Here is a 7,047-nt window from a genome sequence, read left to right on the forward strand (position 1 = left end):
CATAAAAATTAAAAGATTGAAAATTATTTTAAAAATTTTCGCCATATTTCTATTTTTTTCATAAATAAACGCAAGTTATATCGAAGAAATTTTCCACTAACATGAAGTACAATATGTCACGAAAAACAGTGTCAGAGTCAGCGGGAGCTGTTGAAGCGTTCCAGAGTTATAAGCACATAAAATGACAGTGGTCTGATTTCAAAATTAAGGCCTGGTCATTAACCTACAAAATGTCTTGGTCGTTAAGGGGTTAATTATTCAATTTAGGAGTGTTTTTCAAGCAGAAACACCTCAAGAATTGACCTGTTGCTTCTTTTTCCAAATGTAAATGCGAAACAGAAAGACAGCACCATATAAATTATAGGTGTGTTTTCTAATTAAAGGCTTATTCTAATCTTCATAAATGGATATTGTCACATGCTTCTTGTAAACACAAGCAATTTTGCAATTTACTGCTTATTAAACTTTTCAGTCGCTCTTGAGATATTAACACTTTTCTTTTGTTCTCAATCCTGCAAATTTAATCTTCAAGGGGGCTTGGATTATGCTATTTAAATCGTCCAATTTCAGTCATTTAAATATTGGTAGGTTTGTTTTACTCGTGCCCATAAAAATGTTTACTGACAAAAGCAATTGCAGGTAACTTTGTATCAGCAGATATTGTAAGCAGAATAGAGTTACTTTCCACATGGATTAAATACTTCTTCTGAGGTTTGCTGGGGGGTAACTACATATAACTTTTATTAGCTGAGGAAATATAGGCAGATACATTGGCGTACCTAAAGAGTTCAATGGGCCCTGGTGCAAGATTTGGACCACCCCCCATCCTGGCTTATACACCCACACGTATGTTCTCCATCTTAGTATATATGTCCCCCCATCCTGGTATATATGTCCTCTTACTTAGTATAGATCCCTCATCCTGGCCCCCATCGTGGTATATATGTCCCCCATCCTGGTATACAGCTCTAGCAAAAATTAAGCGATCACTGCAAAATTTTCAGTTTGTCTGATTTTTCTCTTTAGGCCAGAGTCACACTAGAGAGGAATACGGATGAGTGCTATGCGATAAAACATCACATAGCACTCGGACCAGTATTCATCTATGGGGCAGCTCCCATAAACGTTAGTTTTCTCGGCCGTTTTCAGCGTCCGAGTGAAATTGCAGCATGCTGCGATTTGCACTGGCACTCGGCTGAGTCTTGGCGCACTTGCACCCATATAAGCATATGCGTGCAAGTGACACAGGGCACATTACTCGGATATCATCTGAGTGCTGTGCGCTATATGCCGACGTCGGCAATGGAGGAGATAGAGAAATTAGTTTCTCTGCCTCCTCCGCAGCTGTGCTCTAATCACAGCAGACCAGGAGCCGAGTGTCATTAGCATGGACTCCAGCCTTATAGGTATATTTTTGAGTAAAAAGTAAATTGCTCTTTTATTCTATAAACTACTGACAACATGTCTTCGAATTTCCAAGCACTAAATTTTGTGTTTATTTTCAGAAAATGAGAAATGGTCAAAATAACAAAAAAATGCAGTGCTTGCAGACCTCAAATAATGCTAAGAAAACAAGTTCATAATCATTTAGAAACAATAGTACTAATGTTTTAACTCAGGAAGAGTTCAGAAATCAATATTTTGTGGAATAACCATGATTTTTAATCACAGTTTTTATGCGTCTTGGCATGCTTGCCACCAGTCTTTCACATTGGTTTTGGGTGACCTTATGCCACTCCTGGTGCAAAAATGTAAGGAAGTTCTTCTATGTTTGATGGCTTGTGACTATCCGTCTTCCTCTTGATTACATTCCAGAGGTTTTCATTGGGTTCAGGTCTGGAGATTGGGCTGGCCAATTCAGGGATTTGATGTGGTGGTCCTTCATCCACACATTGATTGACCTAGTTGTGTGGCATGGCGCATTGTCCTGCTCGAAAAAAACAGTCCTCAGAGTTGGGGAACACTGCCTCAGCAGAAGGAATCCACTGTTTTTCCAGGATAACCTTGTATGCGGCTTGATTCATACGTCCTTCGCAAAGATTAACCTGCCCAATTCCAGCCATGCTGAAGAATCCCCAGATCATCACAGATCCTCCACCAAATTTCACAGTGGGTGCAAGACACTGTGGCTTGTATGCCTCTCCAGGTCTCCGTCTAAGGATAACAACAGAAATATGAGCCAGAAGTGAAGAGAAAGTACCACAAACCACTGTGTTTAAATATACTAAATTTCTTTCTCTTTCCTCCACCCTTACTCTCATCATACTGAGATGCGCTCTAACGGTTTTGGCTCCATTAATCCTCACTCTCCTTCGCTATCCACAAACCCCAGCACCCTCTAACCAAGTAATAATCCCTCCTTCCCTCTTACCTCCCCACCTGACCTCCACTGACCTCCTCCTCAACCTCAGATCTCCTAACAAAACACAAAATAAGCCAACCACTCTCCTTCTACCACCTGCTCTGTCTCTCTCTTCTTCTCCTCACTGCTGGAGACATATCTCCCAATCCTGGACCCCCACAGCTCATTCCGTCCATTATTACAATCTTCTATCGCTCCCAACCCAATGTAAACACCCAAAATCTTTCCAACCTCAAATCTGTGCCCTTCACGCCCACCACCCTGCTCCCTCTCTCTGGATCACTCTGGAATGCCCGCTCCGTCTGCAATAAACTCCATGTGATTCACGAACTCTTTACCTCTCCTAATTTTTTCTTCCTTGGCCTCACTGAAACATGGCTGACACCCTCCGACAACACCTCCCCTGCTGTGCTATGCTACGGCGGCCTCCACTTCACCACACTCCTCGCCCTGGCAACAGATATGGTGGAGGAGTGGACCTTCTTCTTTCTTCCAACTGCACCTTCAACCCAATCCCACCTCTATCCTCCCTCTTTTGAAGTCCACTCTGTCCGCATCTACTCTCCCTCCAACCTCCAAGTGGCTGTCATATACCGACCTCCAGGCCCGACCACTGCCTTCATTGACCAATTCTCTTCCTGGCTCCTTCACTTTCTCTCTGCTGACATTCCCTCCATCATCATGGGTGACTTCAACATCCCGATTGACACCCACCAGTCGGCAGCTTCCAAACTCCCGTCCCTTACTTCATCCTTTGGACTTACTCAGTGGTCCTCCTCAGCCACCCACACAGACGGACACACATTAGACCTGGTCTTCGCCAATCTCTGCTCCCTATCTAACTTCACAAAGTCCCCTTTCCCTCTATCTGACCACCATCTACTTTCTTTCTCATCCCTGTCCTCCTCACCTGTCACCCATGTCCAGCAACACGCCCACCCCCGCAGAAACCTCGCACACCTAGACACTCGCACACTCTCTGACTCTATTCTACCACTGTCCTCCATATCTTCACTCCACAACACAGGCACTTCTAGTTTCTACAAAGCCACTCTTGCATCAGCCATCGACTCGGTCGCCTCTGTCATGCATAACCGAGTGTGACGAATCAATAGACAACCCTGGCACAATAACACCACTAAAAAGCTTCGGCAAGCATCCAGAATTGCTGAACAGCACTGAAGAAAATGCATTCGCAAGACGACATCACTGCACTCAAACAAGCAACACTTGCATTCAGCTCTCACCTCTGCTAAACAGGCCTACTTTACATCCCTTGTATCTTCCTTATCCCACAACCCTAAACAGTTGTTCAATACTTTTAACTCCCTCCTCTGCCCACCACTGCCCACTCCAACTTCCCTAATCTCTGCTGAGGACTTTGCCACGCACTTCAAAAACAACCTAGACCAAACACGGCAAGTCTTTATTGTTCAACCACCACAACCCCTTTGTATACCAGACCAATGCCGAAACCCCATAACCTCCTTATCCAACATCACTGAATTGGAGCTTGCTCATCTTCTCTCCAAATCACACCTCACCACTTGTGCACTCGACCCCATTCCATTCCACCTCCTCCCCAACCTCACCACCACTCTTATCCCATCCCTAACCCACCTCTTCAACCTATCACTAACTTCTGGTACCTTCCCTTCTGCTTTCAAACATGCCACAATCACGCCTATCCTTAAAAAGCCAACCCTCGACCCAACCGCTATGTCCAGCTATCGCCCAATATCGCTGCTCCCATTCGCTTCCAAACTCATGGAGCAGCGCGTCCACGCTCAACTTTCCTCCCACCTCTCATCTAACCTGCTCTTTGACAATCTACAATCTGGTTTCCACACCCACCACTCCACTGAGACAGCCCTGACCAAAATTACTAACAACCTACTTACAGCCAAAGCGAACGGACAATACTCCTCATTCTACACCTGTCCTCTGCCTTCAACACTGTTGACCATTGCCTCCTACTACAGATCCTCTCTTCCTTTGGCATCAAAGACCTCACCATATCCCGGATCTCCTCATTCCTCTACAACCGCACATTCAGCGTCTCCCACTCCCACACTACCTCCTCATCCAACACTCTCTCTGTTGGAGTCCCCCAAGGCTCTGTTCTAGGACCCCTACTCTTCTCAATCTATACACTTGGCCTGGGGCAATCATAAAGTCCCACAGATTCCAGTACCACCTTTATGCCGATGATACTCAGATTTATCCCTCTGGCCCAGACGTCACCTCTCTGCTCTCCAGAATCCCAGAGTGTCTATCAGCCATATCCTCCTTCTTCTCCTCCCGCTTCCTCAAGCTGAATGTGGACAAATCTGAACTGATCATCTTTCCCCCATCTCACAGAGCTTCCTTACCTGACCTATCTATAACAATTGACATCACTCTTTCCCCTGTACCGGAGGTCCGCTGCCTCGGAGTAACCCTTGACTCTGCCCTGTCCTTCAAACCGCACATCCAAGCTCTCTCCACCTCCTGCCACCTCCAGCTCAAAAATTTTTCCAGAATACGTCCCTTCCTCAACCCTCACTCTACTAAAATGCTTGTGCATGCCCTCATCATCTCCGCCTCGACTACTGCAACATCCTTTTTCTGTAGCTTCACTGCTAACACCCTCGCACCTCTCCAGTCCATCCTTAACTCTGCTGCCCGACTAATTCATCTCTCTCCTCGCTACTCCTCCACTTCTCCCCTCTGCAAATCACTTCACTGGCTCCCACTCCCTCAGCGTATCCAATTCAAATTACTAATACTGACCTTCAAGGCCATCTATAACCTGTCTCCTCCATATATCTCTGAACTAATCTCCCGATATCTTCCCTCACGTAATCTCCTATCCTCCCAAGACCGCCTTCTCTCCTCCACACTTATTCACTTCTCACCCAACTGCCTCCAAGACGTCTCCCGAATAGCCCCCATCCTCTGGAATTCCTTGACCCAACACGTCCGACTATTAACCACACTCGGATCCTTCAGACTGAACCTGAAAACTCACCTCTTCAGGAAAGCCTGCAGCCTGCAATGATCCCCGCTGCCTCCGCACCACTACTGGAGCTACCACCTCACCATCACAGGAGCTGCTGCAACCCCCCAACCTATGGTCTCCTTCCCCACCATCCTGTAGAATGTAAGCCCGCAAGGGCAGGGTCCTCTCTCCCCTCTATATCAGTCTGTGATTGTTAGTTTGTTTACTGTAAGTGATATCTGTAATTTGTATGTACAGTGGGGAAAAAAAGTATTTAGTCAGTCAGCAATAGTGCAAGTTCCACCACTTAAAAAGATGAGAGGCGTCTGTAATTTACATCATAGGTAGACCTCAACTATGGGAGACAAACTGAGAAAAAAAAATCCAGAAAATCACATTGTCTGTTTTTTTTTTCATTTTATTTGCATATTATGGTGGAAAATAAGTATTTGGTCAGAAACAAAATTTCATCTCAATACTTTGTGATATATCCTTTGTTGGCAATGACAGAGGTCAAACGTTTTCTGTAAGTCTTCACAAGGTTGCCACACACTGTTGTTGGTATGTTGGCCCATTCCTCCATGCAGATCTCCTCTAGAGCAGTGATGTTTTTGGCTTTTCGCTTGGCAACACGGACTTTCAACTCCCTCCAAAGGTTTTCTATAGGGTTGAGATCTGGAGACTGGCTAGGCCACTCCAGGACCTTGAAATGCTTCTTACGAAGCCACTCCTTCGTTGCCCTGGCGGTGTGCTTTGGATCATTGTCATGTTGAAAGACCCAGCCACGTTTCATCTTCAATGCCCTTGCTGATGGAAGGAGGTTTGCACTCAAAATCTCACGATACATGGCCCCATTCATTCTTTCATGTACCCGGATCAGTCGTCCTGGCCCCTTTGCAGAGAAACAGCCCCAAAGCATGATGTTTCCACCACCATTCATTACAGTAGGTATGGTGTTTGATGGATGCAACTCAGTATTCTTTTTCCTCCAAACACGACAAGTTGTGTTTCTACCAAACAGTTCCAGTTTGGTTTCATCAGACCATAGGACATTCTCCCAAAACTCCTCTGGATCATCCAAATGCTCTCTAGCAAACTTCAGACGGGCCCGGACATGTACAGGCTTAAGCAGTGGGACACGTCTGGCACTGCAGGATCTGAGTCCATGGTGGCGTAGTGTGTTACTTATGGTAGGCCTTGTTACATTGGTCCCAGCTCTCTGCAGTTCATTCACTAGGTCCCCCCGCGTGGTTCTGGGATTTTTGCTCACCGTTCTTGTGATCATTCTGACCCCACGGGGTGGGATTTTGCGTGGAGCACCAGATCGAGGGAGATTATCAGTGGTCTTGTATGTCTTCCATTTTCTAATTATTGCTCCCACAGTTGATTTATTCACTCCAAGCTGGTTGGCTATTGCAGATTCAGTCTTCCCAGCCTGGTGCAGGGCTACAATTTTGTTTCTGGTGTCCTTTGACAGCTCTTTGGTCTTCACCATAGTGGAGTTTGGAGTCAGACTGTTTGAGGGTGTGCACAGGTGTCTTTTTATACTGATAACAAGTTTAAACAGGTGCCATTACTACAGGTAATGAGTGGAGGAAAGAGGAAACTCTTAAAGAAGAAGTTACAGGTCTGTGAGAGCCAGAAATCTTGATTGCTTGTTTCTGACTAAATACTTATTTTCCACCATAATATGCAAATAAAATGA

Source organism: Dendrobates tinctorius, unplaced genomic scaffold (genome assembly GCF_039654945.1).
Source record: "Dendrobates tinctorius isolate UK_male_01 unplaced genomic scaffold, ASM3965494v1 ptg000133l, whole genome shotgun sequence".
Taxonomy (NCBI): Eukaryota; Metazoa; Chordata; class Amphibia; order Anura; family Dendrobatidae; genus Dendrobates; species Dendrobates tinctorius.